We start from the raw sequence: 9,229 nt of genomic DNA on the forward strand, positions 1-9,229 counted from the left end.
CCTCCTGCGGGGATGGAGAACCAGGGGGCCTGGGGAGCCTCCTACTGCGGGGATGGAGAACCAGGGGCCTGGGGAGCCTCCTCCTGCGGGGATGGAGAACCAGGGGGCCTGGGGAGCCTCCTCCTGCGGGGATGGAGAACCAGGGGGCCTGGGGAGCCTCCTCCTGCGGGGATGGAGAACCAGGGGCCTGGGGAGCCTCCTCCTGCGGGCATGGAGAACCAGGGGGCCTGGGGAGCCTCCTCCTGCGGGGATGGGGAACCAGGGGGCCTGGGGAGCCTCCTCCTGCACCAGGGGGCCTGGGGAGCCTCCTCCTGCGGGGATGGGGAACCAGGGGGCCTGGGGAGCCTCCTCCTGCGGTGATGGGGAACCATGGGGCCTGGGGAGCCTCCTCCTGCGGGGATGGGGAACCAGGGGGCCTGGGGAGCCTCCTCCTGCGGGGATGGGGAACCAGGGGCCTGGGGAGCCTCCTCCTGCGGTGATGGGGAACCATGGGGCCTGGGGAGCCTCCTCCTGCGGGGATGGGGAACCAGGGGGCCTGGGGAGCCTCCTCCTGCGGGGATGGGGAACCAGGGGCCTGGGGAGCCTCCTCCTGCACCAGGGGGCCTGGGGAGCCTCCTCCTGCGGGGATGGGGAACCAGGGGGCCTGGGGAGCCTCCTCCTGCGGGGATGGGGAACCAGGGGCCTGGGGAACATTTTCAACACTTTGGGGCATTTCACAAGCGCTTCCCTCGCTTACGGCCACACCACCCTGAATGAGCCCGATCTCGTCTGATCTCGGAAGCCAAGCAGGGTCGGGCCCAGTTAGTACTTGGATGGGAGACCGCCTGGGAATACTGGGTGCTGTAAGCATTTTTTTTTGCCATTATTTGTGGGTAGAAAAGTGAGAAAAGTGACCTAAAATAGAACCGGGACTAGCAGGCAGTTCCCCCCACCAGGCGGCGGCATTTGGGGCATTATTTGTGGGTCAGAAAGTGAGAAAAGTGACCTAAAATAGAACCGGGACTAGGCGGCAGTTCCCCCCACCAGGCGGCGGCATTTGGGGCATTATTTGTGGGTAAGAAAGTGAGAAAAGTGACCTAAAATAGAACCGGGACTAGGCGGCAGTTCCCCCCACCAGGCGGCGGCATTTGGGGCATTATTTGTGGGTCAGAAAGTGAGAAAAGTGACCTAAAATAGAACCGGGACTAGGCGGCAGTTCCCCCCACCAGGCGGCGGCATTTGGGGCATTATTTGTGGGTCAGAAAGTGAGAAAAGTGACCTAAAATAGAACCGGGACTAGGCGGCAGTTCCCCCCACCAGGCGGCGGCATTTGGGGCATTATTTGTGGGTAAGAAAGTGAGAAAAGTGACCTAAAATAGAACCGGGACTAGGCGGCAGTTCCCCCCACCAGGCGGCGGCATTTGGGGCATTATTTGTGGGTAAGAAAGTGAGAAAAGTGACCTAAAATAGAACCGGGACTAGGCGGCAGTTCCCCCCACCAGGCGGCGGCATTTGGGGCATTATTTGTGGGTCAGAAAGTGAGAAAAGTGACCTAAAATAGAACCGGGACTAGGCGGCAGTTCCCCCCACCAGGCGGCGGCATTTGGGGCATTATTTGTGGGTCAGAAAGTGAGAAAAGTGACCTAAAATAGAACCGGGACTAGGCGGCAGTTCCCCCCACCAGGCGGCGGCATTTGGGGCATTATTTGTGGGTCAGAAAGTGAGAAAAGTGACCTAAAATAGAACCGGGACTAGGCGGCAGTTCCCCCCACCAGGCGGCGGCATTTGGGGCATTATTTGTGGGTCAGAAAGTGAGAAAAGTGACCTAAAATAGAACCGGGACTAGGCGGCAGTTCCCCCCACCAGGCGGCGGCATTTGGGGCATTATTTGTGGGTCAGAAAGTGAGAAAAGTGACCTAAAATAGAACCGGGACTAGGCGGCAGTTCCCCCCACCAGGCGGCGGCATTTGGGGCATTATTTGTGGGTAAGAAAGTGAGAAAAGTGACCTAAAATAGAACCGGGACTAGGCGGCAGTTCCCCCCACCAGGCGGCGGCATTTGGGGCATTATTTGTGGGTAAGAAAGTGAGAAAAGTGACCTAAAATAGAACCGGGACTAGGCGGCAGTTCCCCCCACCAGGCGGCGGCATTTGGGGCATTATTTGTGGGTCAGAAAGTGAGAAAAGTGACCTAAAATAGAACCGGGACTAGGCGGCAGTTCCCCCCACCAGGCGGCGGCATTTGGGGCATTATTTGTGGGTCAGAAAGTGAGAAAAGTGACCTAAAATAGAACCGGGACTAGGCGGCAGTTCCCCCCACCAGGCGGCGGCATTTGGGGCATTATTTGTGGGTCAGAAAGTGAGAAAAGTGACCTAAAATAGAACCGGGACTAGGCGGCAGTTCCCCCCACCAGGCGGCGGCATTTGGGGCATTATTTGTGGGTAAGAAAGTGAGAAAAGTGACCTAAAATAGAACCGGGACTAGGCGGCAGTTCCCCCCACCAGGCGGCGGCATTTGGGGCATTATTTGTGGGTCAGAAAGTGAGAAAAGTGACCTAAAATAGAACCGGGACTAGGCGGCAGTTCCCCCACCAGATGGCGGCATTTGGGGACCCGTAGTGTGGGCAGAAAACTCACCAAAGTGACTTAAAATAGAACCGGTGCAGGCGGCATGTTCCCCCACCAGATGGCGGCATTTGGGGACCCGTAGTGTGGGTAGAAAACTCACCAAAGTGACTTAAAATAGAACCGGTGCAGGCGGCATGTTCCCCCACCAGATGGCGGCATTTGGGGACCCGTAGTGTGGGTAGAAAACTCACCAAAGTGACTTAAAATAGAACCGGTGCAGGCGGCATGTTCCCCCACCAGATGGCGGCATTTGGGGAGCCGTAGTGTGGGCAGAAAACTCACCAAAGTGACTTAAAATAGAACCGGTGCAGGCGGCATGTTCCCCCACCAGATGGCGGCATTTGGGGACCCGTAGTGTGGGCAGAAAACTCACCAAAGTGACTTAAAATAGAACCGGTGCAGGCGGCATGTTCCCCCACCAGATGGCGGCATTTGGGGAGCCGTAGTGTGGGCAGAAAACTCACCAAAGTGACTTAAAATAGAACCGGTGCAGGCGGCATGTTCCCCCACCAGATGGCGGCATTTGGGGACCCGTAGTGTGGGCAGAAAACTCACCAAAGTGACTTAAAATAGAACCGGTGCAGGCGGCATGTTCCCCCACCAGATGGCGGCATTTGGGGAGCCGTAGTGTGGGCAGAAAACTCACCAAAGTGACTTAAAATAGAACCGGTGCAGGCGGCATGTTCCCCCACCAGATGGCGGCATTTGGGGACCCGTAGTGTGGGCAGAAAACTCACCAAAGTGACTTAAAATAGAACCGGTGCAGGCGGCATGTTCCCCCACCAGATGGCGGCATTTGGGGACCTGCAGTGTGGGTAGAAAACTCACCAAAGTGTCCTAAAATAGAACCGGGACCAGGGGGCCTCTTCCCCCACCAGGTGGCGGGCTTGGGGGGCTTGGTTTCCGGGTAGAAAACTCACCAAAGTGTCCTAAAATAGAACCGGGACCAGGGGGCATGTTCCCCCACCAGGCGGCGGGCTTGGGGGGCTTGGTTTGCGGGTAGAAAACTCACCAAAGTGTCCTAAAATAGAACCAGGACCAGGGGGCATGTTCCCCCACCAGGCGGCGGGCTTGGGGGGCTTGGTTTGCGGGTAGAAAACTCACCAAAGTGTCCTAAAATAGAACCGGGACCAGGGGGCCTCTTCCCCCACCAGGCGGCGGGCTTGGGGGGCTTGGTTTGCGGGTAGAAAACTCACCAAAGTGACCTAAAATAGAACCGGGCTAGGCGGCATGTTCCCCCACCAGGCGGCGGGCTTGGGGGGCTTGGTTTGCGGGTAGAAAACTCACCAAAGTGTCCTAAAATAGAACCGGGACCAGGGGGCATGTTCCCCCACCAGGCGGCGGGCTTGGGGGGCTTGGTTTGCGGGTAGAAAACTCACCAAAGTGTCCTAAAATAGAACCGGGACCAGGGGGCATCTTCCCCCACCAGGCGGCGGGCTTGGGGGGCTTGGTTTGCGGGTAGAAAACTCACCAAAGTGTCCTAAAATAGAACCGGGACCAGGGGGCATGTTCCCCCACCAGGCGGCGGGCTTGGGGGGCTTGGTTTGCGGGTAGAAAACTCACCAAAGTGTCCTAAAATAGAACCAGGACCAGGGGGCATGTTCCCCCACCAGGCGGCGGGCTTGGGGGGCTTGGTTTGCGGGTAGAAAACTCACCAAAGTATCGGCAAAATAGAACCAGGGAAGGGGGGGATGTCGGTCACAAGGTGCCCGAGTCAGAGAACCAGGAAAACGGACATAAATCCAGAAAACCTCGGTGTCTGACTGCTCCTCAAAAAGTGGTCTTTTTGATGTCACGAGCGCAACCACCTAGAGGTTAATGGGGAGGGATGGTGTGAGCGCAAACGGATTTTTCCTAAGTGTGACTGCTCCTCAAAAAGTGGTCTTTTTGATGTCACGAGCGCAACCACCTAGAGGTTAATGGGGAGGGATGGTGTGAGCGCAAACGGATTTTTCCCAAGTGTGACTGCTCCTCAAAAAGTGGTCTTTTTGATGTCACGAGCGCAACCACCTAGAGGTTAATAGGGAGCGAGTACAACAGGGGAGGGAGTGAATGGGCTCGGACTGTGGCCGAGCCTGGTGCCTCAAAATCGGACAAGGTTGGACTGGAAGCCCGCTGAGAACTCTGGTTCTTTTGCCAGACGAAACGAATTTTTTCCGAGTGTGACTGCTCTGCAAAAAGTGGTCTTTTTGATGTCACGAGCGCAACCACCTAGAGGTTAATGGGGAGGGAGTGGAAAAAACGACAAAGTGTTGAGCTCCGGACCGGGATGGCGGGCGACTCGAGCGGTCATGCCCGACTTTGAGACACTTTGTCGCGGTCATGCGAGCGACCTCCACTGCTCCCCGGAGGTGCCCCGGACCGGGTTGGCGGGTGACTCGAGCGGTCGTGCCCGACTTTGAGACACTTTGTCGCGGTCATGCGGGCGTCCTCCGCCGGTCCCCGGAGGTGCCCCGGACCGGGTTGGCGGGTGACTCGAGCGGTCATGCCCGACTTTGAGACACTTTGTCGCGGTCATGCGGGCGTCCTCCGCCGGTCCCCGGAGGTGCCCCGGACCGGGTTGGCGGGTGACTCGAGCGGTCGTGCCCGACTTTGAGACACTTTGTCGCGGTCATGCGGGCGTCCTCCGCCGGTCCCCGGAGGTGCCCCGGACCGGGTTGGCGGGTGACTCGAGCGGTCGTGCCCGACTTTGAGACACTTTGTCGCGGTCATGCGGGCGTCCTCCGCCGGTCCCCGGAGGTGCCCCGGACCGGGTTGGCGGGTGACTCGAGCGGTCATGCCCGACTTTGAGACACTTTGTCGCGGTCATGCGGGCCTCCTCCGCCGGTCCCTGGAGGTGCCCCGGACCGGGTTGGCGGGTGACTCGAACGGTCATGCCCGACTTTGAGACACTTTGTCGCGGTCATGCGGGCGTCCTCCGCCGGTCCCTGGAGGTGCCCCGGACCGGGTTGGCGGGTGACTCGAGCGGTCGTGCCCGACTTTGAGACACTTTGTCGCGGTCATGCGAGCGACCTCCGCCGGTCCCCGGAGGTTCCCCGGACCGGGTTGGCGGGTGACTCGAACGGTCGTGCCCGACTTTGAGACACTTTGTCGCGGTCATGCGGGCGTCCTCCGCCGGTCCCTGGAGGTGCCCCGGACCGGGTTGGCGGGTGACTCGAGCGGTCGTGCCCGACTTTGAGACACTTTGTCGCGGTCATGCGGGCGTCCTCCGCCGGTCCCTGGAGGTGCCCCGGACCGGGTTGGCGGGTGACTCGAGCGGTCATGCCCGACTTTGAGACACTTTGTCGCGGTCATGCGGGCGTCCTCCGCCGGTCCCTGGAGGTGCCCCGGAAAGGGTTGGCGGGTGACTCGAGCGGTCATGCCCGACTTTGAGACACTTTGTCGCGGTCATGCGGGCGTCCTCCGCCGGTCCCTGGAGGTGCCCCGGACCGGGTTGGCGGGTGACTCGAGCGGTCGTGCCCGACTTTGAGACACTTTGTCGCGGTCATGCGGGCGTCCTCCGCCGGTCCCTGGAGGTGCCCCGGACCGGGTTGGCGGGTGACTCGAGCGGTCATGCCCGACTTTGAGACACTTTGCCGCGGTCATGCGGGCGACCTCCGCCGGTCCCTGGAGGTGCCCCGGACCGGGTTGGCGGGTGACTCGAGCGGTCGTGCCCGACTTTGAGACACTTTGCCGCGGTCATGCGGGCGACCTCCGCCGGTCCCTGGATGGCGGGCTCCAGTGAGGTCGGCGGGGGAAGGCTCGGGCTGAGGCCGACTTCGGTGCCTCAAAGTCGGACAAGGTTGGATTGGAAGTCCGCTGTGTTGAGGACCAGTGGCATTCGGCGGTGGAACGCTCAGAACTTGGCCGACATCGGTGCCTCAACGTCGGACAAGGTTGGAGTGGATGACCGCTGATAACTCTGGTTCTTTTGCCAGACGAAAGAAATTTTTCCCGAGTGTGACTGCTCTGAAAAAAGTGGTCTTTTTGATGTCACGAGCGCAACCACCTAGAGGTTAATAGGGAGGCACCATAACAGGAGAGGGAGTGAAAAGGCTCGGAGGGTGGCCGAGCCTGGTGCCTCAAAATCGGACAAGGTTGGAGTGGATGACCGCTGAAAACTCTGGTTCTTTTGCCAGACGAAAGAAATTTTTCCCGAGTGTGACTGCTCTGAAAAAAGTGGTCTTTTTGATGTCACGAGCGCAACCACCTAGAGGTTAATAGGGAGGCACCATAACAGGAGAGGGAGTGAAAAGGCTCGGACGGTGGCCGAGCCTGGTGCCTCAAAATCGGACAAGGTTGGAGTGGATGACCGCTGAAAACTCTGGTTCTTTTGCCAGACGAAAGAAATTTTTCCCGAGTGTGACTGCTCTGAAAAAAGTGGTCTTTTTGATGTCACGAGCGCAACCACCTAGAGGTTAATAGGGAGGCACCATAACAGGAGAGGGAGTGAAAAGGCTCGGAGGGTGGCCGAGCCTGGTGCCTCAAAATCGGACAAGGTTGGAGTGGATGACCGCTGAAAACTCTGGTTCTTTTGCCAGACGAAATAAATTTTTCCCGAGTGTGACTGCTCTGCAAAAAGTGGTCTTTTTGATGTCACGAGCGCAACCACCTAGAGGTTAATAGGGAGGCACCATAACAGGAGAGGGAGTGAAAAGGCTCGGAGGGTGGCCGAGCCTGGTGCCTCAAAATCGGACAAGGTTGGAGTGGATGACCGCTGAAAACTCTGGTTCTTTTGCCAGACGAAATAAATTTTTTCCGAGTGTGACTGCTCCTCAAAAAGTGGTCTTTTTGATGTCACGAGCGCAACCACCTAGAGGTTAATAGGGAGGCACCATAACAGGAGAGGGAGTGAAAAGGCTCGGAGGGTGGCCGAGCCTGGTGCCTCAAAGTCGGACAAGGTTGGAGTGGATGACCGCTGAAAACTCTGGTTCTTTTGCCAGACGAAAGAAATTTTTTCCGAGTGTGACTGCTCTGCAAAAAGTGGTCTTTTTGATGTCACGAGCGCAACCACCTAGAGGTTAATAGGGAGGCACCATAACAGGAGAGGGAGTGAAAAGGCTCGGAGGGTGGCCGAGCCTGGTGCCTCAAAATCGGACAAGGTTGGAGTGGATGACCGCTGAAAACTCTGGTTCTTTTGCCTGACGAAAGAAATTTTTTCCGAGTGTGACTGCTCTGCAAAAAGTGGTCTTTTTGATGTCACGAGCGCAACCACCTAGAGGTTAATAGGGAGGCACCATAACAGGAGAGGGAGTGAAAAGGCTCGGAGGGTGGCCGAGCCTGGTGCCTCAAAATCGGACAAGGTTGGAGTGGATGACCGCTGAAAACTCTGGTTCTTTTGCCAGACGAAATACATTTTTTCCGAGTGTGACTGCTCTGCAAAAAGTGGTCTTTTTGATGTCACGAGCGCAACCACCTAGAGGTTAATAGGGAGGCACCATAACAGGAGAGGGAGTGAAAAGGCTCGGAGGGTGGCCGAGCCTGGTGCCTCAAAGTCGGACAAGGTTGGAGTGGATGACCGCTGAGAACTCTGGTTCTTTTGCCTGACGAAAGAAATTTTTTCCGAGTGTGACTGCTCTGCAAAAAGTGGTCTTTTTGATGTCACGAGCGCAACCACCTAGAGGTTAATAGGGAGGCACCATAACAGGAGAGGGAGTGAAAAGGCTCGGAGGGTGGCCGAGCCTGGTGCCTCAAAGTCGGACAAGGTTGGAGTGGATGGCCGCGGAGAACTCTGGTTCTTTTGCCTGACGAAAGAAATTTTTTCCGAGTGTGACTGCTCTGCAAAAAGTGGTCTTTTTGATGTCACGAGCGCAACCACCTAGAGGTTAATAGGGAGGCACCATAACAGGAGAGGGAAGGAAAAGGCTCGGAGGGTGGCCGAGCCTGGTGCCTCAAAGTCGGACAAGGTTGGAGTGGATGGCCGCGGAGAACTCTGGTTCTTTTGCCTGACGAAAGAAATTTTTTCCGAGTGTGACTGCTCCTCAAAAAGTGGTCTTTTTGATGTCACGAGCGCAACCACCTAGAGGTTAATAGGGAGGCACCATAACAGGAGAGGGAGTGAAAAGGCTCGGAGGGTGGCCGAGCCTGGTGCCTCAAAGTCGGACAAGGTTGGAGTGGATGGCCGCGGAGAACTCTGGTTCTTTTGCCTGACGAAAGAAATTTTTTCCGAGTGTGACTGCTCCTCAAAAAGTGGTCTTTTTGATGTCACGAGCGCAACCACCTAGAGGTTAATAGGGAGGCACCATAACAGGAGAGGGAGCGAAAAGGCTCGGAGGGTGGCCGAGCCTGGTGCCTCAAAGTCGGACAAGGTTGGAGTGGATGGCCGCGGAGAACTCTGGTTCTTTTGCCTGACGAAAGAAATTTTTTCCGAGTGTGACTGCTCCTCAAAAAGTGGTCTTTTTGATGTCACGAGCGCAACCACCTAGAGGTTAATAGGGAGGCACCATAACAGGAGAGGGAAGGAAAAGGCTCGGAGGGTGGCCGAGCCTGGTGCCTCAAAGTCGGACAAGGTTGGAGTGGATGGCCGCGGAGAACTCTGGTTCTTTTGCCTGACGAAAGAAATTTTTTCCGAGTGTGACTGCTCCTCAAAAAGTGGTCTTTTTGATGTCACGAGCGCAACCACCTAGAGGTTAATAGGGAGGCACC

At 57.3% G+C, this 9,229-nt stretch overlaps 1 non-coding gene across 1 annotated transcript; it reads left to right on the forward strand.

Moving 5' to 3' along the window:
- The first annotated feature begins 730 nt into the window (after positions 1–730).
- LOC148058035 (5S ribosomal RNA) lies at positions 731–849 on the forward strand. Its single transcript, XR_015710218.1, has one exon. It is a non-coding gene; the product is annotated as a 5S ribosomal RNA (ribosomal RNA).
- Positions 850–9,229: the final 8,380 nt, after the last annotated feature.

Source organism: Callionymus lyra, unplaced genomic scaffold (genome assembly GCF_982586985.1).
Source record: "Callionymus lyra unplaced genomic scaffold, fCalLyr1.hap1.1 HAP1_SCAFFOLD_212, whole genome shotgun sequence".
NCBI classification, from domain to species: Eukaryota; Metazoa; Chordata; class Actinopteri; order Syngnathiformes; family Callionymidae; genus Callionymus; species Callionymus lyra.